This window comes from Schistocerca gregaria, chromosome 2, assembly GCF_023897955.1.
Source record: "Schistocerca gregaria isolate iqSchGreg1 chromosome 2, iqSchGreg1.2, whole genome shotgun sequence".
Classification (NCBI taxonomy): Eukaryota; Metazoa; Arthropoda; class Insecta; order Orthoptera; family Acrididae; genus Schistocerca; species Schistocerca gregaria.
Window position 1 is genome coordinate 771,345,694 of NC_064921.1, and position 23,655 is coordinate 771,369,348.

Here is a 23,655-nt window from a genome sequence, read left to right on the forward strand (position 1 = left end):
TGGCGCTTGACGACAGTCCCACTTTCCCTCAAGACAACTGCTCGGGAAGCAGCGTGAAGTTGCTACCGGCCGGAGCATCGGTGGTTCAGTGGTAGAATGCTCGCCTGCCACGCGGGCGGCCCGGGTTCGATTCCCGGCCGATGCATCATTTTGCTTTTCCCGCGGTAATGCTGCCGTGTGGCTTGCGCGCTTTACATGCACGATCCACAAGAATGTATAGCTGGATTCCTTTGAGAAGAACCGAGAACGCAGCACTAGCGGGTCCCCACTGGGACGCTCGCATCATGTTCTACAGACTAGCGTCGGCCTGGCCTCACAAGTTGCTGTGTCCAGGTGCCTCCGAGGCACTGAACTTTAACGACAAGGAGTGCTGCCTATCGTTGCAAAAGCTGCAGCAACACCGCAATTAACTGGGCCGGCAATGGACGTGTAGCAAACAGAACACGTTATCCAGGAAGTACAGTGTCTTCACGTCTAACATTGGGTATGATACTTACCCAGTTTCCAGGACAAAGGGTTCACCGGTGCCTCGGTAGCGCAGTAGGCAGCGCGTAAGTCTCATAATCTTAAGGTCGTGAGTTCGATCCTCACCCGGGGCATTTAATTTTCTGTGACTGATGGTGGTGCTGTTGCTGGGGCCCCAACTTATTTCTTGTTTGTTATCCACAACGCTTCAGCGGGAAAATGTTTACTTCCTGTTATTGCTACTTACAGCTTCCCTTTTTCTCTTCTCCCAGCAGAGCATGAAGCCAAAAGCATTGCTCTGAGACGTTTGAGGTGCGCGCCTTGCCAGTCAGCATGCGCAAAGATGCTCGCAAAGAGAGATGGGCGCCGACGCGGGACTCGGCACGAAATGCGACAAGGGACCGTCCGAACCGTCGAAGAGACGCACAGATCCGGTGTGGTCTAGTGGCTAGGATACCTGGCTTTCACCCAGGAGGCCCGGGTTCGATTCCCGGTACCGGAACGGAATTTTTTCCACACTACTCGTGACAAGTTTGAGCTGTCCGAGCTGCCGTTTCCCGTCCTGCTCGCAATATAGCTACTGTTTCGTGACAGTCAGCAGAATATAGACGAGGGAAGCAGACACACGACGGCCATAGAAATGGTGTATGGCTTCATGCCACACGGTTCCAGCGTAGGCCTGAGCAACTGCATCTGTCGAGGCCCATTAGCTCAGTTGGTTAGAGCGTCGTGCTAATAACGCGAAGGTCGTGGGTTCGATCCCCCCACGGGCCACTACGCTTTTACTACTACGAAAAGGCAGCGCCGATTTCAGCTGGCGAGTGTGATGACCACCCTGCGTGGAAGTTGACAGAGGTTCCAAACCCGACCTGTCGGGAAGCGCTACAGCATTCACTCGCCAATGGCCATAGTGTGCACAAAACACTGGTTCTCAACCGATAAAGAGAAAACGAAAGGAAATGTCCGATTGCCGATGCGTAACAACTTTGGCCCTTGTCAGTACTTGGGCGGGTAAGTGCATCGGAACACAGGGTACTGTCGGCAGTTTTACTTCCTATTTTTCTTTCTCCTTTGTTTTCGGAGCCACAGCCCGATTCGGTCAGGGAGACGCCACCGTGAAATGAAGGGGCGTGCTGTGTGTCCATCGCCTCGCCTCTCCTTACCTCTCTCAGTCGTTTCTCGTGCTTGTTGTTTTGATATAGGCCGATTTGAGAGCGTCAGCTCTCGCGTCAGCTCTCGCAAAGTCGAGACAAGTCGAGACACACTACAGGCTGGTCTGCAGCGAGTAACAGGGAGGAAAAAAATACATTAATTTCAAGGCGCGTGGCAAAAGTACTCAAACGCGAAATTAAAAGCCTGCTGCGGTGGCCGGGAATCGAACCCGGATCAACTGCTTGGAAGGCAACTATGCTGACCATTACACCACCACCGCACAAGCGAGTGCCCCGGCGCCGCACTGTGTCGTCTTCCCGCCTGTCGGCAGCGGCCGAAGGTGGTGGTACCTGGCAGGCGCATTTCGAGGTAGGCTAGGGGAGCACATCCAGACGCATTCGGACAGCATATCCGCGCACATTTCGCATCCTTTGGCAAGAGTCGGCTCCGGTGACGCAAGAGTACGCAGAGGACCGCGTTCTGGCGGCGATTTTAAGCAGTACAGTGCAGGGTTCAGCGTCTGCAGCATCTTCTCGACAGAATGCTATGGCGCTTGACGACAGTCCCACTTTCCCTCAAGACAACTGCTCGGGAAGCAGCGTGAAGTTGCTACCGGCCGGAGCATCGGTGGTTCAGTGGTAGAATGCTCGCCTGCCACGCGGGCGGCCCGGTTTCGATTCCCGGCCGATGCATCATTTTGCTTTTCCCGCGGTAATGCTGCCGTGTGGCTTGCGCGCTTTACATGCACGATCCACAAGAATGTATAGCTGGATTCCTTTGAGAAGAACCGAGAACGCAGCACTAGCGGGTCCCCACTGGGACGCTCGCATCATGTTCTACAGACTAGCGTCGGCCTGGCCTCACAAGTTGCTGTGTCCAGGTGCCTCCGAGGCACTGAACTTTAACGACAAGGAGTGCTGCCTATCGTTGCAAAAGCTGCAGCAACACCGCAATTAACTGGGCCGGCAATGGACGTGTAGCAAACAGAACACGTTATCCAGGAAGTACAGTGTCTTCACGTCTAACATTGGGTATGATACTTACCCAGTTTCCAGGACAAAGGGTTCACCGGTGCCTCGGTAGCGCAGTAGGCAGCGCGTAAGTCTCATAATCTTAAGGTCGTGAGTTCGATCCTCACCCGGGGCATTTAATTTTCTGTGACTGATGGTGGTGCTGTTGCTGGGGCCCCAACTTATTTCTTGTTTGTTATCCACAACGCTTCAGCGGGAAAATGTTTACTTCCTGTTATTGCTACTTACAGCTTCCCTTTTTCTCTTCTCCCAGCAGAGCATGAAGCCAAAAGCATTGCTCTGAGACGTTTGAGGTGCGCGCCTTGCCAGTCAGCATGCGCAAAGATGCTCGCAAAGAGAGATGGGCGCCGACGCGGGACTCGGCACGAAATGCGACAAGGGACCGTCCGAACCGTCGAAGAGACGCACAGATCCGGTGTGGTCTAGTGGCTAGGATACCTGGCTTTCACCCAGGAGGCCCGGGTTCGATTCCCGGTACCGGAACGGAATTTTTTCCACACTACTCGTGACAAGTTTGAGCTGTCCGAGCTGCCGTTTCCCGTCCTGCTCGCAATATAGCTACTGTTTCGTGACAGTCAGCAGAATATAGACGAGGGAAGCAGACACACGACGGCCATAGAAATGGTGTATGGCTTCATGCCACACGGTTCCAGCGTAGGCCTGAGCAACTGCATCTGTCGAGGCCCATTAGCTCAGTTGGTTAGAGCGTCGTGCTAATAACGCGAAGGTCGTGGGTTCGATCCCCCCACGGGCCACTACGCTTTTACTACTACGAAAAGGCAGCGCCGATTTCAGCTGGCGAGTGTGATGACCACCCTGCGTGGAAGTTGACAGAGGTTCCAAACCCGACCTGTCGGGAAGCGCTACAGCATTCACTCGCCAATGGCCATAGTGTGCACAAAACACTGGTTCTCAACCGATAAAGAGAAAACGAAAGGAAATGTCCGATTGCCGATGCGTAACAACTTTGGCCCTTGTCAGTACTTGGGCGGGTAAGTGCATCGGAACACAGGGTACTGTCGGCAGTTTTACTTCCTATTTTTCTTTCTCCTTTGTTTTCGGAGCCACAGCCCGATTCGGTCAGGGAGACGCCACCGTGAAATGAAGGGGCGTGCTGTGTGTCCATCGCCTCGCCTCTCCTTACCTCTCTCAGTCGTTTCTCGTGCTTGTTGTTTTGATATAGGCCGATTTGAGAGCGTCAGCTCTCGCGTCAGCTCTCGCAAAGTCGAGACAAGTCGAGACACACTACAGGCTGGTCTGCAGCGAGTAACAGGGAGGAAAAAAATACATTAATTTCAAGGCGCGTGGCAAAAGTACTCAAACGCGAAATTAAAAGCCTGCTGCGGTGGCCGGGAATCGAACCCGGATCAACTGCTTGGAAGGCAACTATGCTGACCATTACACCACCACCGCACAAGCGAGTGCCCCGGCGCCGCACTGTGTCGTCTTCCCGCCTGTCGGCAGCGGCCGAAGGTGGTGGTACCTGGCAGGCGCATTTCGAGGTAGGCTAGGGGAGCACATCCAGACGCATTCGGACAGCATATCCGCGCACATTTCGCATCCTTTGGCAAGAGTCGGCTCCGGTGACGCAAGAGTACGCAGAGGACCGCGTTCTGGCGGCGATTTTAAGCAGTACAGTGCAGGGTTCAGCGTCTGCAGCATCTTCTCGACAGAATGCTATGGCGCTTGACGACAGTCCCACTTTCCCTCAAGACAACTGCTCGGGAAGCAGCGTGAAGTTGCTACCGGCCGGAGCATCGGTGGTTCAGTGGTAGAATGCTCGCCTGCCACGCGGGCGGCCCGGTTTCGATTCCCGGCCGATGCATCATTTTGCTTTTCCCGCGGTAATGCTGCCGTGTGGCTTGCGCGCTTTACATGCACGATCCACAAGAATGTATAGCTGGATTCCTTTGAGAAGAACCGAGAACGCAGCACTAGCGGGTCCCCACTGGGACGCTCGCATCATGTTCTACAGACTAGCGTCGGCCTGGCCTCACAAGTTGCTGTGTCCAGGTGCCTCCGAGGCACTGAACTTTAACGACAAGGAGTGCTGCCTATCGTTGCAAAAGCTGCAGCAACACCGCAATTAACTGGGCCGGCAATGGACGTGTAGCAAACAGAACACGTTATCCAGGAAGTACAGTGTCTTCACGTCTAACATTGGGTATGATACTTACCCAGTTTCCAGGACAAACGGTTCACCGGTGCCTCGGTAGCGCAGTAGGCAGCGCGTAAGTCTCATAATCTTAAGGTCGTGAGTTCGATCCTCACCCGGGGCATTTAATTTTCTGTGACTGATGGTGGTGCTGTTGCTGGGGCCCCAACTTATTTCTTGTTTGTTATCCACAACGCTTCAGCGGGAAAATGTTTACTTCCTGTTATTGCTACTTACAGCTTCCCTTTTTCTCTTCTCCCAGCAGAGCATGAAGCCAAAAGCATTGCTCTGAGACGTTTGAGGTGCGCGCCTTGCCAGTCAGCATGCGCAAAGATGCTCGCAAAGAGAGATGGGCGCCGACGCGGGACTCGGCACGAAATGCGACAAGGGACCGTCCGAACCGTCGAAGAGACGCACAGATCCGGTGTGGTCTAGTGGCTAGGATACCTGGCTTTCACCCAGGAGGCCCGGGTTCGATTCCCGGTACCGGAACGGAATTTTTTCCACACTACTCGTGACAAGTTTGAGCTGTCCGAGCTGCCGTTTCCCGTCCTGCTCGCAATATAGCTACTGTTTCGTGACAGTCAGCAGAATATAGACGAGGGAAGCAGACACACGACGGCCATAGAAATGGTGTATGGCTTCATGCCACACGGTTCCAGCGTAGGCCTGAGCAACTGCGTCTGTCGAGGCCCGTTAGCTCAGTTGGTTAGAGCGTCGTGCTAATAACGCGAAGGTCGTGGGTTCGATCCCCCCACGGGCCACTACGCTTTTACTACTACGAAAAGGCAGCGCCGATTTCAGCTGGCGAGTGTGATGACCACCCTGCGTGGAAGTTGACAGAGGTTCCAAACCCGACCTGTCGGGAAGCGCTACAGCATTCACTCGCCAATGGCCATAGTGTGCACAAAACACTGGTTCTCAACCGATAAAGAGAAAACGAAAGGAAATGTCCGATTGCCGATGCGTAACAACTTTGGCCCTTGTCAGTACTTGGGCGGGTAAGTGCATCGGAACACAGGGTACTGTCGGCAGTTTTACTTCCTATTTTTCTTTCTCCTTTGTTTTCGGAGCCACAGCCCGATTCGGTCAGGGAGACGCCACCGTGAAATGAAGGGGCGTGCTGTGTGTCCATCGCCTCGCCTCTCCTTACCTCTCTCAGTCGTTTCTCGTGCTTGTTGTTTTGATATAGGCCGATTTGAGAGCGTCAGCTCTCGCGTCAGCTCTCGCAAAGTCGAGACAAGTCGAGACACACTACAGGCTGGTCTGCAGCGAGTAACAGGGAGGAAAAAAAAACATTAATTTCAAGGCGCGTGGCAAAAGTACTCAAACGCGAAATTAAAAGCCTGCTGCGGTGGCCGGGAATCGAACCCGGATCAACTGCTTGGAAGGCAACTATGCTGACCATTACACCACCACCGCACAAGCGAGTGCCCCGGCGCCGCACTGTGTCGGCTTCCCGCCTGTCGGCAGCGGCCGAAGGTGGTGGTACCTGGCAGGCGCATTTCGAGGTAGGCTAGGGGAGCACATCCAGACGCATTCGGACAGCATATCCGCGCACATTTCGCATCCTTTGGCAAGAGTCGGCTCCGGTGACGCAAGAGTACGCAGAGGACCGCGTTCTGGCGGCGATTTTAAGCAGTACAGTGCAGGGTTCAGCGTCTGCAGCATCTTCTCGACAGAATGCTATGGCGCTTGACGACAGTCCCACTTTCCCTCAAGACAACTGCTCGGGAAGCAGCGTGAAGTTGCTACCGGCCGGAGCATCGGTGGTTCAGTGGTAGAATGCTCGCCTGCCACGCGGGCGGCCCGGGTTCGATTCCCGGCCGATGCATCATTTTGCTTTTCCCGCGGTAATGCTGCCGTGTGGCTTGCGCGCTTTACATGCACGATCCACAAGAATGTATAGCTGGATTCCTTTGAGAAGAACCGAGAACGCAGCACTAGCGGGTCCCCAATGGGACGCTCGCATCATGTTCTACAGACTAGCGTCGGCCTGGCCTCACAAGTTGCTGTGTCCAGGTGCCTCCGAGGCACTGAACTTTAACGACAAGGAGTGCTGCCTATCGTTGCAAAAGCTGCAGCAACACCGCAATTAACTGGGCCGGCAATGGACGTGTAGCAAACAGAACACGTTATCCAGGAAGTACAGTGTCTTCACGTCTAACATTGGGTATGATACTTACCCAGTTTCCAGGACAAACGGTTCACTGGTGCCTCGGTAGCGCAGTAGGCAGCGCGTAAGTCTCATAATCTTAAGGTCGTGAGTTCGATCCTCACCTGGGGCATTTAATTTTCTGTGACTGATGGTGGTGCTGTTGCTGGGGCCCCAACTTATTTCTTGTTTGTTATCCACAACGCTTCAGCGGGAAAATGTTTACTTCCTGTTATTGCTACTTACAGCTTCCCTTTTTCTCTTCTCCCAGCAGAGCATGAAGCCAAAAGCATTGCTCTGAGACGTTTGAGGTGCGCGCCTTGCCAGTCAGCATGCGCAAAGATGCTCGCAAAGAGAGATGGGCGCCGACGCGGGACTCGGCACGAAATGCGACAAGGGACCGTCCGAACCGTCGAAGAGACGCACAGATCCGGTGTGGTCTAGTGGCTAGGATACCTGGCTTTCACCCAGGAGGCCCGGGTTCGATTCCCGGTACCGGAACGGAATTTTTTCCACACTACTCGTGACAAGTTTGAGCTGTCCGAGCTGCCGTTTCCCGTCCTGCTCGCAATATAGCTACTGTTTCGTGACAGTCAGCAGAATATAGACGAGGGAAGCAGACACACGACGGCCATAGAAATGGTGTATGGCTTCATGCCACACGGTTCCAGCGTAGGCCTGAGCAACTGCATCTGTCGAGGCCCGTTAGCTCAGTTGGTTAGAGCGTCGTGCTAATAACGCGAAGGTCGTGGGTTCGATCCCCCCACGGGCCACTACGCTTTTACTACTACGAAAAGGCAGCGCCGATTTCAGCTGGCGAGTGTGATGACCACCCTGCGTGGAAGTTGACAGAGGTTCCAAACCCGACCTGTCGGGAAGCGCTACAGCATTCACTCGCCAATGGCCATAGTGTGCACAAAACACTGGTTCTCAACCGATAAAGAGAAAACGAAAGGAAATGTCCGATTGCCGATGCGTAACAACTTTGGCCCTTGTCAGTACTTGGGCGGGTAAGTGCATCGGAACACAGGGTACTGTCGGCAGTTTTACTTCCTATTTTTCTTTCTCCTTTGTTTTCGGAGCCACAGCCCGATTCGGTCAGGGAGACGCCACCGTGAAATGAAGGGGCGTGCTGTGTGTCCATCGCCTCGCCTCTCCTTACCTCTCTCAGTCGTTTCTCGTGCTTGTTGTTTTGATATAGGCCGATTTGAGAGCGTCAGCTCTCGCGTCAGCTCTCGCAAAGTCGAGACAAGTCGAGACACACTACAGGCTGGTCTGCAGCGAGTAACAGGGAGGAAAAAAAAACATTAATTTCAAGGCGCGTGGCAAAAGTACTCAAACGCGAAATTAAAAGCCTGCTGCGGTGGCCGGGAATCGAACCCGGATCAACTGCTTGGAAGGCAACTATGCTGACCATTACACCACCACCGCACAAGCGAGTGCCCCGGCGCCGCACTGTGTCGGCTTCCCGCCTGTCGGCAGCGGCCGAAGGTGGTGGTACCTGGCAGGCGCATTTCGAGGTAGGCTAGGGGAGCACATCCAGACGCATTCGGACAGCATATCCGCGCACATCGCGCGGAGCGGCGGAGCGGTTGCGGCTTTGTTTACATCGCGGGGCGGCGCTCAGCGAGTGTTTCGAGGTCCACGTGTTCAAGTTTAATCAACGTGAGTACCATGTCGGCAATTACTAGGACAAACACTGCACAGTTTGTGTTCGATAGAAATGCTTTGAGGCCCACCGCGTTTGAAATCCACGAATTTATATTTGAAGATTTGAAAATCCCGGAAGATCTAGTAGACACATTTCAATTGGATTTTGCGCAATATTCGCTATTTTTGAAGTTCTTTTCCGGTGACATCTGTGAAAAGTTTGTAGAGAAATTTGGCGGCGTGCGTAAATTTAGGCATATCAATGGCACAGTCAGTGATGTTCAAATTGTGCCCTCGGGTTATGGCGTTAGAACGGTCCGAGTATTTAATGTGCCTCCTGAATGTGGTAACGATTTAATTGCACGTGCTCTAACTCAGTACGGCGTAGTGTCGTCGGTTGTTAATGAAAAGTGGTCTAGTGCGTACCGGTACCAGGTTAATAGTGGCGTACGTAGTGTCCGCATTGATTTAAAGAGACACATTCCATCTTATGTAATGATTGCGGGCTGTAGAGCTCAAGTGAGTTATATCGGCCAGCCACCCACGTGCTCAATTTGTCATTCCACTGAGCATTTACGTGCAGACTGTACCCGTCGAAGACCCGTGCAGCTCCCACGTAGTGACGCGGCGGCTACCGGCGGCCACTTTGTGCCACTAATGAGTGAAATCGTAGCGGGCACCGTACCACAACCCCGACAAGCCGACCCCATTCGTGCTGAGGACGTGCCAAGTGAGGTGACTGTTACTGTCGAGGCACCACAGGACCGGATGGAAGACGCTCCCATTTTGTCCTCGGCTGTTGTAGCGTCGGATGCAGTTACTCCGGAGATCCCAGATGTTTCGGAGCATTCACCAGTTGCTATTCCGGAAGCGATGGACATCACCTTACCCCCGCCTCCTCCACCTGAAGAGGTAACCCTCGCACCGAGGAAAGGGCGTACGAAGAAAAATAAAAATAAGGGTACTAGGAGTCAGCAGTCTGATGATATGCCGTGCAGCCCTGTATCAGAGAGTGGCAGTGAGAGTGAGGTTCAGACATCGTGCCCCCCTTCCTCTGAAAGCACTGGGCGCCAGGAGCGTATAAGGGAACAAACAGCACAGCTCAAGGTTCTCCTGAATACGGCACGCGAACAGGGTGCGCATGCTGCGAAGCGAAAAAGCGAGCAAAGTAGCGAGCAGGTCCCCCAGCGCACGCGCAGGCATTCGGTGACGTCGGCCGCCGGTACAGCGACAACACAGGCGAAAGGAGCCACGTCCACAGACACCGCTGGCGGTCGCGACCAGCAGACCGACCGACCAGCGGAGACGCCCTGGTGGAAGCAGGAGGAGGACGACCCTGGAGCCCACTAGCGGCTTTTAGGCGGGCCCGCTGCAGTTCGTGCCCATTTCACATGAGAATTCTGTTCTGCAGTTCCTGCACGATGAAGGATATTTTCTACACTGTATTGTCCACGTGTTACGTGATACATTGCAGCGCTTCTTGGCAATATATTAGCATGCTTCAAACGCAACATCTGCAGCTTTCGTTTCTCCTATTTCTTGCTAATATTTGAATGTTTGTGTTTTAAATGGCCGCCGCTCGTCAACATCTAAAGATTTTCTCAGTTTTATCACTAAATGTCAATCGCATACTAGCTGCGCACAAGATTGCATGTTTTATTGACTTTTTAACTTTGGGAGGCTATGACATTGCATTGCTCCAAGAAGTTACAGTTAAGCGATTCGATAACGTTCCTGGTTATGATGTCATCTATAACATAAATGTTGATGGTACTTGTGGCACCGCCGTTCTTTATAAAAAAGGATTGCAACCAACTGACGTTCAATCTTTACCGAATGGCCGCCTCCTTACATGTACGATCCAGGATGTCACCTTTATTAATGTATACGCGCCGAGTGGCACCGACCACAAACGTGCTCGATCTGTGTTTTTTAACCAAGATGTAGTTCCGTTCTTTGCGTCATCCCGCAATGTAATAGTCGGCGGTGACTTTAACTGTGTTACTGCCGCTGTCGATCAATTTCCAACGGCTACCATGTGCCCGGAACTTTCGCAACTAATTGTGACCAATGATCTGATCGATGTTTGGCGACATTTTCATCCTGTCACAACGCAGTACACACATTTTTATCAGAACGGTGCCAGCAGACTTGATCGAATTTATGTATCGCGGCCACTTCAATCCTGTCTTCAGAGAGTAGCGGTACATCCCGTCGCTTTTAGTGATCACTGCGGAGTTGTGTGTGACATGCACCTACAGACCAATAGGCAGGCTCCACCTTGCCGTGTTTGGAAACTCAATACCCGTCATCTCTCTGCCGCCGGTTTACGTTGCGAGATTCAAAATATGTGGCAGCTTTGTTTTGAAAAACGGGGAAGTTATGCCTCAGTCTTACATTGGTGGGTCGACTTAGCCAAACCGCAGTTGCGCAATGTTGCGATGCGGTATGCAAGGGAGGTGTCGTTTTGGGAGAGGCGCACCATTGCCTTTTATCAGCAGTGCCTACAAGATGCGCTGGATGCACCCGTGGCGCCTGGTCAAAACTTACGCGCACGTTTACGTAGGATTCAAAATAAGATACTCAATCTTCAACTCCAAAAGGCGAAAGGACTTCTGATCCGGAGCCGACCGCTGTGTGCAACACTTGAAGAGGTGCCAACGCTTTACCACTTGGCACGCGAGAAACGGTTGGCGCGGAGGAAAGTAATTACCGCTCTCATCACGGACACTGGTGCTCGTCTCACGGCGAAGCATGAGATCGTTCCCCATGTCTCCGACCATTTTAAGAGATTGTTCGGACGGATCGCTGTCGACGATGTAGCACTTTCGTTTCTGTTAGATGAATTGGATCCTGTCATCTCCGACTCTGACCGACAGTCACTGGATGAGATGATGTCACTGGCCGATGTGAAAGATGTGTTGCGCTCGTGTCGTCGGGGGAAGTCTCCAGGTCCCGATGGCCTTCCAGTAGAATTTTACCTGGCTTATTGGGATATTTTCGGTGAGACATTGACGACCATGATAAATGAAATTGTTCGTGGTGCTGCGGTCCCTTCGAAGTTCGTTGAAGGGCGTATTATTTTGATTCCAAAGACACCGACAGCATGCCGTGTTGAGGCGCTACGCCCTATCACACTTTTAAATGCAGATTATAAACTGGCAGCGCGGTGCCTTGCAACGAAACTCAGTGTGGTCATGGACAAGGTCATCAGTCCGTTCCAGTCGTGTGGTGTGAAACGTCGCAGCATCTTTCATGCGGTGGCTTCATATCGAGACGTGGTCGCATACGCGTCCATAAACGGCCTGTCCGCTGGAATTCTCTCCATCGACTTTGCCAATGCATTTGACCGTATCGGACACGATTATCTTTTCTCCGTAATGACAAAACTGGGGTTCGGCGGCCACTTTCTCACCGCTTTAAGGAATCTTTTAACGTCGGCGACTTCAATAATTGTAATCAATGGTTGGCAGTCGGCGCCCATCCCCATCACAAGGTCGGTCAGACAGGGCTGTCCTTTAGCAATGCCCCTATTCGTCATTGCGCTCGACCCGTTTTTGCGCGCAGTCGGCCGCATCATTGAGGGTGTCCAGGTCTGTCAGGTCTCTCTCAAATGTGCTGCCTACGCTGACGACGTGGGACTTTTCATGGGGCGGACACACGACTTGGACAGAGTGCGCGATGTTTTGCTGTTATACGAACGTGCCTCTGGCGCCGTTCTAAATACGCGGAAAACAGTGTTAGTACCGCTGGGTCGGCGGGGTCTGTATGCTGAACAGGACTGGTTCCGCGTTGTGCACACCCACAAAATTCTAGGACTCGACATTGTAGCGTGCCCCCAAAAAATGCAAGTTTTAAACTGGAGGCGAATTCTTGGTACTGTGAAGGCCCTATGTCGTAGCCACTCAGGTCGCCGACTCAACTTACATCAACGTGTGGCTGTTATTAACACTTTCATCTTATCAAATGCGTGGTACATCGCCCAATTGCTTAGTGTTCCGAAGCAGATAGGGAGGGCGATCTCACAGGCGGTCTACTGGCTCCTGTGGCGGCACGAAATTTTTAAAGTCAAGGCTTCGACCTGTGCCATCGACCGGCAACTTGGCGGCCTCGGTTTCTCCGACGTTCCACGCAAGTGCGACGCGCTGCTCGTCCACCGGACAGCCACCCTGCAGTCCGACATCCCGACAGGGACCACCGCGGCACTTCTGGAGCTCTACCGCCCACACTCTGAAGTGGCGCCCCTTTCTCTTGCGGCCATCCCGTACAAGATGTCCTACATACGGGAGTACTTTTTAGCGAGAAGCTACGCTCTGTCAACGGCTACCGACAGGCACAGGACCGCCCGCAGCCTCTACGTTGCCCTGACTGGACAACCACCGCGTCATAAACTGGTGCTCCGGAACCCCACAGTGGAATGGGTGAATGTGTGGGTCAACATCAACAACCCGGTGTTGCCGTCGGACGTGAGTGCGCTCTGGTTCAAGATCGTCAACAACACCTTAGCGACGAACCAGCGACTTGCTGACATTCATCTCCTCCCCTCTGCCAACTGCGGAAGATGTGGAGATGTGGACACACGGGAACATCGATTTGAATGTGCATCGGTGTCGACGGTATGGCGGCTGTGTCAACGAATGGTATCCCACATTAATAGAACACCACCTCACCTCGTGTCTGTTCGTCGTGTGGTAGTGCCTAACTTCAAAGCCTTCCCGCGGACGAAGAATAATGCCACTGTCTGGATCTTAGGGCATACAATTTATGCCCTTATAGATATGGCCGTCACTGATACTGTGATATACCTGGACTATTTGTGGGCCCAGTATGTGAAACTGAAAGACTGCGTTAAAATTCGCGAATTGTTTGCAAATTTTTTGAAGGCTGCATTGGATTACGGCTATGAAATAGACATGCGAACAACACCTTGAAGTGAGATTACTGAGTTCCCGCGTTCCACTTTTTACTTATTTTTTCTCTCTTTTACTTGCTTTGTTTGAATTATGGCTGATGGATTGTGCCATCAAAACAACTAGGGCCCATCAGGTTTTATTTCCAAGAGAGGAGTGTTCTTTTAATTTTGAGAACGTTAATTTTGTTCACGAGGCTTCATGAGAAATTTTGGACGATATAGCTTGTTTTTATGTGGAACGTTCATGATTGCAGAATTTTTTTTTTTCCGTTCCCGGACTGTCGAGATTTCATTTAATTACTTTACGTGAATTTATATTTTATTTGTGTGATGCGAACAACGCCATACACTCTCTCCTCAACCGGGGTGACTCACGCTCGGCCAGAGGGAGAAGATTTTCCTTTTAAGTAGAATTGGAGTTTAGTTGACATACCAGAAGACGTGTTGAACCGGTGGATGAAAGAATACCGTCCACGAATTCAGAGCTATAATTCCTTTTCTTTCATCATTTTCTGTGGAAGAGGACCCCATACCATCTGAGATGAAGATGATTTTGTTTTAAAATTATTCCTATGTTCAACGGAATTCGACAGTCCAGCAACTACAGCGTTGAAGCTCGCCGAAGAAGGCATAATTTGGTGAGAGTAAGGAGGGCTATAAGGGGAGTTGGGAGGCCCTAAAAAAAAAAAAAGAAAAAAAAAAGTGGTAGAATGCTCGCCTGCCACGCGGGCGGCCCGGGTTCGATTCCCGGCCGATGCATCATTTTGCTTTTCCCGCGGTAATGCTGCCGTGTGGCTTGCGCGCTTTACATGCACGATCCACAAGAATGTATAGCTGGATTCCTTTGAGAAGAACCGAGAACGCAGCACTAGCGGGTCCCCACTGGGACGCTCGCATCATGTTCTACAGACTAGCGTCGGCCTGGCCTCACAAGTTGCTGTGTCCAGGTGCCTCCGAGGCACTGAACTTTAACGACAAGGAGTGCTGCCTATCGTTGCAAAAGCTGCAGCAACACCGCAATTAACTGGGCCGGCAATGGACGTGTAGCAAACAGAACACGTTATCCAGGAAGTACAGTGTCTTCACGTCTAACATTGGGTATGATACTTACCCAGTTTCCAGGACAAACGGTTCACCGGTGCCTCGGTAGCGCAGTAGGCAGCGCGTAAGTCTCATAATCTTAAGGTCGTGAGTTCGATCCTCACCCGGGGCATTTAATTTTCTGTGACTGATGGTGGTGCTGTTGCTGGGGCCCCAACTTATTTCTTGTTTGTTATCCACAACGCTTCAGCGGGAAAATGTTTACTTCCTGTTATTGCTACTTACAGCTTCCCTTTTTCTCTTCTCCCAGCAGAGCATGAAGCCAAAAGCATTGCTCTGAGACGTTTGAGGTGCGCGCCTTGCCAGTCAGCATGCACAAAGATGCTCGCAAAGAGAGATGGGCGCCGACGCGGGACTCGGCACGAAATGCGACAAGGGACCGTCCGAACCGTCGAAGAGACGCACAGATCCGGTGTGGTCTAGTGGCTAGGATACCTGGCTTTCACCCAGGAGGCCCGGGTTCGATTCCCGGTACCGGAACGGAATTTTTTCCACACTACTCGTGACAAGTTTGAGCTGTCCGAGCTGCCGTTTCCCGTCCTGCTCGCAATATAGCTACTGTTTCGTGACAGTCAGCAGAATATAGACGAGGGAAGCAGACACACGACGGCCATAGAAATGGTGTATGGCTTCATGCCACACGGTTCCAGCGTAGGCCTGAGCAACTGCATCTGTCGAGGCCCGTTAGCTCAGTTGGTTAGAGCGTCGTGCTAATAACGCGAAGGTCGTGGGTTCGATCCCCCCACGGGCCACTACGCTTTTACTACTACGAAAAGGCAGCGCCGATTTCAGCTGGCGAGTGTGATGACCACCCTGCGTGGAAGTTGACAGAGGTTCCAAACCCGACCTGTCGGGAAGCGCTACAGCATTCACTCGCCAATGGCCATAGTGTGCACAAAACACTGGTTCTCAACCGATAAAGAGAAAACGAAAGGAAATGTCCGATTGCCGATGCGTAACAACTTTGGCCCTTGTCAGTACTTGGGCGGGTAAGTGCATCGGAACACAGGGTACTGTCGGCAGTTTTACTTCCTATTTTTCTTTCTCCTTTGTTTTCGGAGCCACAGCCCGATTCCCTCAGGGAGACGCCACCGTGAAATGAAGGGGCGTGCTGTGTGTCCATCGCCTCGCCTCTCCTTACCTCTCTCAGTCGTTTCTCGTGCTTGTTGTTTTGATATAGGCCGATTTGAGAGCGTCAGCTCTCGCGTCAGCTCTCGCAAAGTCGAGACAAGTCGAGACACACTACAGGCTGGTCTGCAGCGAGTAACAGGGAGGAAAAAAAAACATTAATTTCAAGGCGCGTGGCAAAAGTACTCAAACGCGAAATTAAAAGCCTGCTGCGGTGGCCGGGAATCGAACCCGGATCAACTGCTTGGAAGGCAACTATGCTGACCATTACACCACCACCGCACAAGCGAGTGCCCCGGCGCCGCACTGTGTCGGCTTCCCGCCTGTCGGCAGCGGCCGAAGGTGGTGGTACCTGGCAGGCGCATTTCGAGGTAGGCTAGGGGAGCACATCCAGACGCATTCGGACAGCATATCCGCGCACATTTCGCATCCTTTGGCAAGAGTCGGCTCCGGTGACGCAAGAGTACGCAGAGGACCGCGTTCTGGCGGCGATTTTAAGCAGTACAGTGCAGGGTTCAGCGTCTGCAGCATCTTCTCGACAGAATGCTATGGCGCTTGACGACAGTCCCACTTTCCCTCAAGACAACTGCTCGGGAAGCAGCGTGAAGTTGCTACCGGCCGGAGCATCGGTGGTTCAGTGGTAGAATGCTCGCCTGCCACGCGGGCGGCCCGGGTTCGATTCCCGGCCGATGCATCATTTTGCTTTTCCCGCGGTAATGCTGCCGTGTGGCTTGCGCGCTTTACATGCACGATCCACAAGAATGTATAGCTGGATTCCTTTGAGAAGAACCGAGAACGCAGCACTAGCGGGTCCCCACTGGGACGCTCGCATCATGTTCTACAGACTAGCGTCGGCCTGGCCTCACAAGTTGCTGTGTCCAGGTGCCTCCGAGGCACTGAACTTTAACGACAAGGAGTGCTGCCTATCGTTGCAAAAGCTGCAGCAACACCGCAATTAACTGGGCCGGCAATGGACGTGTAGCAAACAGAACACGTTATCCAGGAAGTACAGTGTCTTCACGTCTAACATTGGGTATGATACTTACCCAGTTTCCAGGACAAACGGTTCACCGGTGCCTCGGTAGCGCAGTAGGCAGCGCGTAAGTCTCATAATCTTAAGGTCGTGAGTTCGATCCTCACCCGGGGCATTTAATTTTCTGTGACTGATGGTGGTGCTGTTGCTGGGGCCCCAACTTATTTCTTGTTTGTTATCCACAACGCTTCAGCGGGAAAATGTTTACTTCCTGTTATTGCTACTTACAGCTTCCCTTTTTCTCTTCTCCCAGCAGAGCATGAAGCCAAAAGCATTGCTCTGAGACGTTTGAGGTGCGCGCCTTGCCAGTCAGCATGCGCAAAGATGCTCGCAAAGAGAGATGGGCGCCGACGCGGGACTCGGCACGAAATGCGACAAGGGACCGTCCGAACCGTCGAAGAGACGCACAGATCCGGTGTGGTCTAGTGGCTAGGATACCTGGCTTTCACCCAGGAGGCCCGGGTTCGATTCCCGGTACCGGAACGGAATTTTTTCCACACTACTCGTGACAAGTTTGAGCTGTCCGAGCTGCCGTTTCCCGTCCTGCTCGCAATATAGCTACTGTTTCGTGACAGTCAGCAGAATATAGACGAGGGAAGCAGACACACGACGGCCATAGAAATGGTGTATGGCTTCATGCCACACGGTTCCAGCGTAGGCCTGAGCAACTGCATCTGTCGAGGCCCGTTAGCTCAGTTGGTTAGAGCGTCGTGCTAATAACGCGAAGGTCGTGGGTTCGATCCCCCCACGGGCCACTACGCTTTTACTACTACGAAAAGGCAGCGCCGATTTCAGCTGGCGAGTGTGATGACCACCCTGCGTGGAAGTTGACAGAGGTTCCAAACCCGACCTGTCGGGAAGCGCTACAGCATTCACTCGCCAATGGCCATAGTGTGCACAAAACACTGGTTCTCAACCGATAAAGAGAAAACGAAAGGAAATGTCCGATTGCCGATGCGTAACAACTTTGGCCCTTGTCAGTACTTGGGCGGGTAAGTGCATCGGAACACAGGGTACTGTCGGCAGTTTTACTTCCTATTTTTCTTTCTCCTTTGTTTTCGGAGCCACAGCCCGATTCGGTCAGGGAGACGCCACCGTGAAATGAAGGGGCGTGCTGTGTGTCCATCGCCTCGCCTCTCCTTACCTCTCTCAGTCGTTTCTCGTGCTTGTTGTTTTGATATAGGCCGATTTGAGAGCGTCAGCTCTCGCGTCAGCTCTCGCAAAGTCGAGACAAGTCGAGACACACTACAGGCTGGTCTGCAGCGAGTAACAGGGAGGAAAAAAAAACATTAATTTCAAGGCGCGTGGCAAAAGTACTCAAACGCGAAATTAAAAGCCTGCTGCGGTGGCCGGGAATCGAACCCGGATCAACTGCTTGGAAGGCAACTATGCTGACCATTACACCACCACCGCACAAGCGAGTGCCCCGGCGCCGCACTGTGTCGGCTTCCCGCCTGTCGGCAGCGGCCGAAGGTGGTGGTACCTGGCAGGCGCATTTCGAGGTAGGCTAGGGGAGCACATCCAGACGCATTCGGACAGCATATCCGCGCACATTTCGCATCCTTTGGCAAGAGTCGGCTCCGGTGACGCAAGAGTACGCAGAGGACCGCGTTCTGGCGGCGATTTTAAGCAGTACAGTGCAGGGTTCAGCGTCTGCAGCATCTTCTCGACAGAATGCTATGGCGCTTGACGACAGTCCCACTTTCCCTCAAGACAACTGCTCGGGAAGCAGCGTGAAGTTGCTACCGGCCGGAGCATCGGTGGTTCAGTGGTAGAATGCTCGCCTGCCACGCGGGCGGCCCGGGTTCGATTCCCGGCCGATGCATCATTTTGCTTTTCCCGCGGTAATGCTGCCGTGTGGCTTGCGCGCTTTACATGCACGATCCACAAGAATGTATAGCTGGATTCCTTTGAGAAGAACCGAGAACGCAGCACTAGCGGGTCCCCACTGGGACGCTCGCATCATGTTCTACAGACTAGCGTCGGCCTGGCCTCACAAGTTGCTGTGTCCAGGTGCCTCCGAGGCACTGAACTTTAACGACAAGGAGTGCTGCCTATCGTTGCAAAAGCTGCAGCAACACCGCAATTAACTGGGCCGGCAATGGACGTGTAGCAAACAGAACACGTTATCCAGGAAGTACAGTGTCTTCACGTCTAACATTGGGTATGATACTTACCCAGTTTCCAGGACAAACGGTTCACCGGTGCCTCGGTAGCGCAGTAGGCAGCGCGTAAGTCTCATAATCTTAAGGTCGTGAGTTCGATCCTCACCCGGGGCATTTAATTTTCTGTGACTGATGGTGGTGCTGTTGCTGGGGCCCCAACTTATTTCTTGTTTGTTATCCACAACGCTTCAGCGGGAAAATGTTTACTTCCTGTTATTGCTACTTACAGCTTCCCTTTTTCTCTTCTCCCAGCAGAGCATGAAGCCAAAAGCATTGCTCTGAGACGTTTGAGGTGCGCGCCTTGCCAGTCAGCATGCGCAAAGATGCTCGCAAAGAGAGATGGGCGCCGACGCGGGACTCGGCACGAAATGCGACAAGGGACCGTCCGAACCGTCGAAGAGACGCACAGATCCGGTGTGGTCTAGTGGCTAGGATACCTGGCTTTCACCCAGGAGGCCCGGGTTCGATTCCCGGTACCGGAACGGAATTTTTTCCACACTACTCGTGACAAGTTTGAGCTGTCCGAGCTGCCGTTTCCCGTCCTGCTCGCAATATAGCTACTGTTTCGTGACAGTCAGCAGAATATAGACGAGGGAAGCAGACACACGACGGCCATAGAAATGGTGTATGGCTTCATGCCACACGGTTCCAGCGTAGGCCTGAGCAACTGCATCTGTCGAGGCCCGTTAGCTCAGTTGGTTAGAGCGTCGTGCTAATAACGCGAAGGTCGTGGGTTCGATCCCCCCACGGGCCACTACGCTTTTACTACTACGAAAAGGCAGCGCCGATTTCAGCTGGCGAGTGTGATGACCACCCTGCGTGGAAGTTGACAGAGGTTCCAAACCCGACCTGTCGGGAAGCGCTACAGCATTCACTCGCCAATGGCCATAGTGTGCACAAAACACTGGTTCTCAACCGATAAAGAGAAAACGAAAGGAAATGTCCGATTGCCGATGCGTAACAACTTTGGCCCTTGTCAGTACTTGGGCGGGTAAGTGCATCGGAACACAGGGTACTGTCGGCAGTTTTACTTCCTATTTTTCTTTCTCCTTTGTTTTCGGAGCCACAGCCCGATTCGGTCAGGGAGACGCCACCGTGAAATGAAGGGGCGTGCTGTGTGTCCATCGCCTCGCCTCTCCTTACCTCTCTCAGTCGTTTCTCGTGCTTGTTGTTTTGATATAGGCCGATTTGAGAGCGTCAGCTCTCGCGTCAGCTCTCGCAAAGTCGAGACAAGTCGAGACACACTACAGGCTGGTCTGCAGCGAGTAACAGGGAGGAAAAAAATACATTAATTTCAAGGCGCGTGGCAAAAGTACTCAAACGCGAAATTAAAAGCCTGCTGCGGTGGCCGGGAATCGAACCCGGATCAACTGCTTGGAAGGCAACTATGCTGACCATTACACCACCACCGCACAAGCGAGTGCCCCGGCGCCGCACTGTGTCGGCTTCCCGCCTGTCGGCAGCGGCCGAAGGTGGTGGTACCTGGCAGGCGCATTTCGAGGTAGGCTAGGGGAGCACATCCAGACGCATTCGGACAGCATATCCGCGCACATTTCGCATCCTTTGGCAAGAGTCGGCTCCGGTGACGCAAGAGTACGCAGAGGACCGCGTTCTGGCGGCGATTTTAAGCAGTACAGTGCAGGGTTCAGCGTCTGCAGCATCTTCTCGACAGAATGCTATGGCGCTTGACGACAGTCCCACTTTCCCTCAAGACAACTGCTCGGGAAGCAGCGTGAAGTTGCTACCGGCCGGAGCATCGGTGGTTCAGTGGTAGAATGCTCGCCTGCCACGCGGGCGGCCCGGGTTCGATTCCCGGCCGATGCATCATTTTGCTTTTCCCGCGGTAATGCTGCCGTGTGGCTTGCGCGCTTTACATGCACGATCCACAAGAATGTATAGCTGGATTCCTTTGAGAAGAACCGAGAACGCAGCACTAGCGGGTCCCCACTGGGACGCTCGCATCATGTTCTACAGACTAGCGTCGGCCTGGCCTCACAAATTGCTGTGTCCAGGTGCCTCCGAGGCACTGAACTTTAACGACAAGGAGTGCTGCCTATCGTTGCAAAAGCTGCAGCAACACCGCAATTAACTGGGCCGGCAATGGACGTGTAGCAAACAGAACACGTTATCCAGGAAGTACAGTGTCTTCACGTCTAACATTGGGTATGATACTTACCCAGTTTCCAGGACAAACGGTTCACCGGTGCCTCGGTAGCGCGGTAGGCAGCGCGTAAGTCTCATAATCTTAAGGTCGTGAGTTCGATCCTCACCCGGGGCATTTAATTTTCTGTGACTGATGGTGGTGCTGTTGCTGGGGCCCCAACTTATTTCTTGTTTGTTATCCACAACGCTTCAGCGGGAAAATGTTTACTTCCTGTTATTGCTACTTACAGCTTCCCTTTTTCTCTTCTCCCAGCAGAGCATGAAGCCAAAAGCATTGCTCTGAGACGTTTGAGGTGCGCGCCTTGCCAGTCAGCATGCGCAAAGATGCTCGCAAAGAGAGATGGGCGCCGACGCGGGACTCGGCACGAAATGCGACAAGGGACCGTCCGAACCGTCGAAGAGACGCACAGATCCGGTGTGGTCTAGTGGCTAGGATACCTGGTTTTCACCCAGGAGGCCCGGGTTCGATTCCCGGTACCGGAACGGAATTTTTTCCACACTACTCGTGACAAGTTTGAGCTGTCCGAGCTGCCGTTTCCCGTCCTGCTCGCAATATAGCTACTGTTTCGTGACAGTCAGCAGAATATAGACGAGGGAAGCAGACACACGACGGCCATAGAAATGGTGTATGGCTTCATGCCACACGGTTCCAGCGTAGGCCTGAGCAACTGCATCTGTCGAGGCCCGTTAGCTCAGTTGGTTAGAGCGTCGTGCTAATAACGCGAAGGTCGTGGGTTCGATCCCCCCACGGGCCACTACGCTTTTACTACTACGAAAAGGCAGCGCCGATTTCAGCTGGCGAGTGTGATGACCACCCTGCGTGGAAGTTGACAGAGGTTCCAAACCCGACCTGTCGGGAAGCGCTACAGCATTCACTCGCCAATGGCCATAGTGTGCACAAAACACTGGTTCTCAACCGATAAAGAGAAAACGAAAGGAAATGTCCGATTGCCGATGCGTAACAACTTTGGCCCTTGTCAGTACTTGGGCGGGTAAGTGCATCGGAACACAGGGTACTGTCGGCAGTTTTACTTCCTATTTTTCTTTCTCCTTTGTTTTCGGAGCCACAGCCCGATTCGGTCAGGGAGACGCCACCGTGAAATGAAGGGGCGTGCTGTGTGTCCATCGCCTCGCCTCTCCTTACCTCTCTCAGTCGTTTCTCGTGCTTGTTGTTTTGATATAGGCCGATTTGAGAGCGTCAGCTCTCGCAAAGTCGAGACAAGTCGAGACACACTACAGGCTGGTCTGCAGCGAGTAACAGGGAGGAAAAAAAAACATTAATTTCAAGGCGCGTGGCAAAAGTACTCAAACGCGAAATTAAAAGCCTGCTGCGGTGGCCGGGAATCGAACCCGGATCAACTGCTTGGAAGGCAACTATGCTGACCATTACACCACCACCGCACAAGCGAGTGCCCCGGCGCCGCACTGTGTCGTCTTCCCGCCTGTCGGCAGCGGCCGAAGGTGGTGGTACCTGGCAGGCGCATTTCGAGGTAGGCTAGGGGAGCACATCCAGACGCATTCGGACAGCATATCCGCGCACATTTCGCATCCTTTGGCAAGAGTCGGCTCCGGTGACGCAAGAGTACGCAGAGGACCGCGTTCTGGCGGCGATTTTAAGCAGTACAGTGCAGGGTTCAGCGTCTGCAGCATCTTCTCGACAGAATGCTATGGCGCTTGACGACAGTCCCACTTTCCCTCAAGACAACTGCTCGGGAAGCAGCGTGAAGTTGCTACCGGCCGGAGCATCGGTGGTTCAGTGGTAGAATGCTCGCCTGCCACGCGGGCGGCCCGGGTTCGATTCCCGGCCGATGCATCATTTTGCTTTTCCCGCGGTAATGCTGCCGTGTGGCTTGCGCGCTTTACATGCACGATCCACAAGAATGTATAGCTGGATTCCTTTGAGAAGAACCGAGAACGCAGCACTAGCGGGTCCCCACTGGGACGCTCGCATCATGTTCTACAGACTAGCGTCGGCCTGGCCTCACAAGTTGCTGTGTCCAGGTGCCTCCGAGGCACTGAACTTTAACGACAAGGAGTGCTGCCTATCGTTGCAAAAGCTGCAGCAACACCGCAATTAACTGGGCCGGCAATGGACGTGTAGCAAACAGAACACGTTATCCAGGAAGTACAGTGTCTTCACGTCTAACATTGGGTATGATACTTACCCAGTTTCCAGGACAAACGGTTCACCGGTGCCTCGGTAGCGCAGTAGGCAGCGCGTAAGTCTCATAATCTTAAGGTCGTGAGTTCGATCCTCACCCGGGGCATTTAATTTTCTGTGACTGATGGTGGTGCTGTTGCTGGGGCCCCAACTTATTTCTTGTTTGTTATCCACAACGCTTCAGCGGGAAAATGTTTACTTCCTGTTATTGCTACTTACAGCTTCCCTTTTTCTCTTCTCCCAGCAGAGCATGAAGCCAAAAGCATTGCTCTGAGACGTTTGAGGTGCGCGCCTTGCCAGTCAGCATGCGCAAAGATGCTCGCAAAGAGAGATGGGCGCCGACGCGGGACTCGGCACGAAATGCGACAAGGGACCGTCCGAACC

The 23,655-nt window shown here is 53.0% G+C and overlaps 41 non-coding genes across 41 annotated transcripts; 33 read left to right on the plus strand and 8 right to left on the minus strand.

The window, feature by feature from the left end:
* Nucleotides 1-74: 74 nt before the first annotated feature.
* Trnag-gcc (transfer RNA glycine (anticodon GCC)) lies at nt 75-145 on the plus strand. Its single transcript has one exon. It is a non-coding gene; the product is annotated as a tRNA-Gly (tRNA).
* A 381-nt stretch (nt 146-526) lies between these two features.
* On the plus strand, nt 527-599 carry Trnam-cau (transfer RNA methionine (anticodon CAU)). Its single transcript has one exon. It is a non-coding gene; the product is annotated as a tRNA-Met (tRNA).
* A 296-nt stretch (nt 600-895) lies between these two features.
* Trnae-uuc (transfer RNA glutamic acid (anticodon UUC)) lies at nt 896-967 on the plus strand. The gene has a single exon. It is a non-coding gene; the product is annotated as a tRNA-Glu (tRNA).
* Nucleotides 968-1,165: 198 nt separating this feature from the next.
* On the plus strand, nt 1,166-1,239 carry Trnai-aau (transfer RNA isoleucine (anticodon AAU)). Its single transcript has one exon. It is a non-coding gene; the product is annotated as a tRNA-Ile (tRNA).
* Nucleotides 1,240-1,825: 586 nt separating this feature from the next.
* Nucleotides 1,826-1,897, minus strand: Trnag-ucc (transfer RNA glycine (anticodon UCC)). The gene has a single exon. It is a non-coding gene; the product is annotated as a tRNA-Gly (tRNA).
* Nucleotides 1,898-2,238: 341 nt separating this feature from the next.
* Nucleotides 2,239-2,309, plus strand: Trnag-gcc (transfer RNA glycine (anticodon GCC)). The gene has a single exon. It is a non-coding gene; the product is annotated as a tRNA-Gly (tRNA).
* A 381-nt stretch (nt 2,310-2,690) lies between these two features.
* Trnam-cau (transfer RNA methionine (anticodon CAU)) lies at nt 2,691-2,763 on the plus strand. The gene has a single exon. It is a non-coding gene; the product is annotated as a tRNA-Met (tRNA).
* A 296-nt stretch (nt 2,764-3,059) lies between these two features.
* Trnae-uuc (transfer RNA glutamic acid (anticodon UUC)) lies at nt 3,060-3,131 on the plus strand. Its single transcript has one exon. It is a non-coding gene; the product is annotated as a tRNA-Glu (tRNA).
* A 198-nt stretch (nt 3,132-3,329) lies between these two features.
* Trnai-aau (transfer RNA isoleucine (anticodon AAU)) lies at nt 3,330-3,403 on the plus strand. Its single transcript has one exon. It is a non-coding gene; the product is annotated as a tRNA-Ile (tRNA).
* A 586-nt stretch (nt 3,404-3,989) lies between these two features.
* Trnag-ucc (transfer RNA glycine (anticodon UCC)) lies at nt 3,990-4,061 on the minus strand. The gene has a single exon. It is a non-coding gene; the product is annotated as a tRNA-Gly (tRNA).
* A 341-nt stretch (nt 4,062-4,402) lies between these two features.
* Nucleotides 4,403-4,473, plus strand: Trnag-gcc (transfer RNA glycine (anticodon GCC)). The gene has a single exon. It is a non-coding gene; the product is annotated as a tRNA-Gly (tRNA).
* A 381-nt stretch (nt 4,474-4,854) lies between these two features.
* On the plus strand, nt 4,855-4,927 carry Trnam-cau (transfer RNA methionine (anticodon CAU)). Its single transcript has one exon. It is a non-coding gene; the product is annotated as a tRNA-Met (tRNA).
* A 296-nt stretch (nt 4,928-5,223) lies between these two features.
* On the plus strand, nt 5,224-5,295 carry Trnae-uuc (transfer RNA glutamic acid (anticodon UUC)). Its single transcript has one exon. It is a non-coding gene; the product is annotated as a tRNA-Glu (tRNA).
* A 198-nt stretch (nt 5,296-5,493) lies between these two features.
* Nucleotides 5,494-5,567, plus strand: Trnai-aau (transfer RNA isoleucine (anticodon AAU)). The gene has a single exon. It is a non-coding gene; the product is annotated as a tRNA-Ile (tRNA).
* A 586-nt stretch (nt 5,568-6,153) lies between these two features.
* Trnag-ucc (transfer RNA glycine (anticodon UCC)) lies at nt 6,154-6,225 on the minus strand. The gene has a single exon. It is a non-coding gene; the product is annotated as a tRNA-Gly (tRNA).
* A 341-nt stretch (nt 6,226-6,566) lies between these two features.
* On the plus strand, nt 6,567-6,637 carry Trnag-gcc (transfer RNA glycine (anticodon GCC)). The gene has a single exon. It is a non-coding gene; the product is annotated as a tRNA-Gly (tRNA).
* Nucleotides 6,638-7,018: 381 nt separating this feature from the next.
* On the plus strand, nt 7,019-7,091 carry Trnam-cau (transfer RNA methionine (anticodon CAU)). The gene has a single exon. It is a non-coding gene; the product is annotated as a tRNA-Met (tRNA).
* Nucleotides 7,092-7,387: 296 nt separating this feature from the next.
* Trnae-uuc (transfer RNA glutamic acid (anticodon UUC)) lies at nt 7,388-7,459 on the plus strand. Its single transcript has one exon. It is a non-coding gene; the product is annotated as a tRNA-Glu (tRNA).
* A 198-nt stretch (nt 7,460-7,657) lies between these two features.
* Nucleotides 7,658-7,731, plus strand: Trnai-aau (transfer RNA isoleucine (anticodon AAU)). Its single transcript has one exon. It is a non-coding gene; the product is annotated as a tRNA-Ile (tRNA).
* Nucleotides 7,732-8,317: 586 nt separating this feature from the next.
* On the minus strand, nt 8,318-8,389 carry Trnag-ucc (transfer RNA glycine (anticodon UCC)). The gene has a single exon. It is a non-coding gene; the product is annotated as a tRNA-Gly (tRNA).
* A 6,271-nt stretch (nt 8,390-14,660) lies between these two features.
* Nucleotides 14,661-14,733, plus strand: Trnam-cau (transfer RNA methionine (anticodon CAU)). Its single transcript has one exon. It is a non-coding gene; the product is annotated as a tRNA-Met (tRNA).
* Nucleotides 14,734-15,029: 296 nt separating this feature from the next.
* Nucleotides 15,030-15,101, plus strand: Trnae-uuc (transfer RNA glutamic acid (anticodon UUC)). Its single transcript has one exon. It is a non-coding gene; the product is annotated as a tRNA-Glu (tRNA).
* Nucleotides 15,102-15,299: 198 nt separating this feature from the next.
* Nucleotides 15,300-15,373, plus strand: Trnai-aau (transfer RNA isoleucine (anticodon AAU)). The gene has a single exon. It is a non-coding gene; the product is annotated as a tRNA-Ile (tRNA).
* A 586-nt stretch (nt 15,374-15,959) lies between these two features.
* Trnag-ucc (transfer RNA glycine (anticodon UCC)) lies at nt 15,960-16,031 on the minus strand. The gene has a single exon. It is a non-coding gene; the product is annotated as a tRNA-Gly (tRNA).
* Nucleotides 16,032-16,372: 341 nt separating this feature from the next.
* Nucleotides 16,373-16,443, plus strand: Trnag-gcc (transfer RNA glycine (anticodon GCC)). Its single transcript has one exon. It is a non-coding gene; the product is annotated as a tRNA-Gly (tRNA).
* A 381-nt stretch (nt 16,444-16,824) lies between these two features.
* Trnam-cau (transfer RNA methionine (anticodon CAU)) lies at nt 16,825-16,897 on the plus strand. The gene has a single exon. It is a non-coding gene; the product is annotated as a tRNA-Met (tRNA).
* Nucleotides 16,898-17,193: 296 nt separating this feature from the next.
* Trnae-uuc (transfer RNA glutamic acid (anticodon UUC)) lies at nt 17,194-17,265 on the plus strand. The gene has a single exon. It is a non-coding gene; the product is annotated as a tRNA-Glu (tRNA).
* A 198-nt stretch (nt 17,266-17,463) lies between these two features.
* Nucleotides 17,464-17,537, plus strand: Trnai-aau (transfer RNA isoleucine (anticodon AAU)). The gene has a single exon. It is a non-coding gene; the product is annotated as a tRNA-Ile (tRNA).
* Nucleotides 17,538-18,123: 586 nt separating this feature from the next.
* Nucleotides 18,124-18,195, minus strand: Trnag-ucc (transfer RNA glycine (anticodon UCC)). The gene has a single exon. It is a non-coding gene; the product is annotated as a tRNA-Gly (tRNA).
* Nucleotides 18,196-18,536: 341 nt separating this feature from the next.
* On the plus strand, nt 18,537-18,607 carry Trnag-gcc (transfer RNA glycine (anticodon GCC)). Its single transcript has one exon. It is a non-coding gene; the product is annotated as a tRNA-Gly (tRNA).
* A 381-nt stretch (nt 18,608-18,988) lies between these two features.
* Trnam-cau (transfer RNA methionine (anticodon CAU)) lies at nt 18,989-19,061 on the plus strand. Its single transcript has one exon. It is a non-coding gene; the product is annotated as a tRNA-Met (tRNA).
* Nucleotides 19,062-19,357: 296 nt separating this feature from the next.
* Nucleotides 19,358-19,429, plus strand: Trnae-uuc (transfer RNA glutamic acid (anticodon UUC)). Its single transcript has one exon. It is a non-coding gene; the product is annotated as a tRNA-Glu (tRNA).
* Nucleotides 19,430-19,627: 198 nt separating this feature from the next.
* Nucleotides 19,628-19,701, plus strand: Trnai-aau (transfer RNA isoleucine (anticodon AAU)). Its single transcript has one exon. It is a non-coding gene; the product is annotated as a tRNA-Ile (tRNA).
* A 586-nt stretch (nt 19,702-20,287) lies between these two features.
* On the minus strand, nt 20,288-20,359 carry Trnag-ucc (transfer RNA glycine (anticodon UCC)). The gene has a single exon. It is a non-coding gene; the product is annotated as a tRNA-Gly (tRNA).
* A 341-nt stretch (nt 20,360-20,700) lies between these two features.
* Nucleotides 20,701-20,771, plus strand: Trnag-gcc (transfer RNA glycine (anticodon GCC)). The gene has a single exon. It is a non-coding gene; the product is annotated as a tRNA-Gly (tRNA).
* Nucleotides 20,772-21,152: 381 nt separating this feature from the next.
* Nucleotides 21,153-21,225, plus strand: Trnam-cau (transfer RNA methionine (anticodon CAU)). Its single transcript has one exon. It is a non-coding gene; the product is annotated as a tRNA-Met (tRNA).
* A 296-nt stretch (nt 21,226-21,521) lies between these two features.
* Trnae-uuc (transfer RNA glutamic acid (anticodon UUC)) lies at nt 21,522-21,593 on the plus strand. The gene has a single exon. It is a non-coding gene; the product is annotated as a tRNA-Glu (tRNA).
* Nucleotides 21,594-21,791: 198 nt separating this feature from the next.
* Nucleotides 21,792-21,865, plus strand: Trnai-aau (transfer RNA isoleucine (anticodon AAU)). The gene has a single exon. It is a non-coding gene; the product is annotated as a tRNA-Ile (tRNA).
* A 574-nt stretch (nt 21,866-22,439) lies between these two features.
* On the minus strand, nt 22,440-22,511 carry Trnag-ucc (transfer RNA glycine (anticodon UCC)). Its single transcript has one exon. It is a non-coding gene; the product is annotated as a tRNA-Gly (tRNA).
* A 341-nt stretch (nt 22,512-22,852) lies between these two features.
* Nucleotides 22,853-22,923, plus strand: Trnag-gcc (transfer RNA glycine (anticodon GCC)). Its single transcript has one exon. It is a non-coding gene; the product is annotated as a tRNA-Gly (tRNA).
* A 381-nt stretch (nt 22,924-23,304) lies between these two features.
* Nucleotides 23,305-23,377, plus strand: Trnam-cau (transfer RNA methionine (anticodon CAU)). The gene has a single exon. It is a non-coding gene; the product is annotated as a tRNA-Met (tRNA).
* Nucleotides 23,378-23,655: the final 278 nt, after the last annotated feature.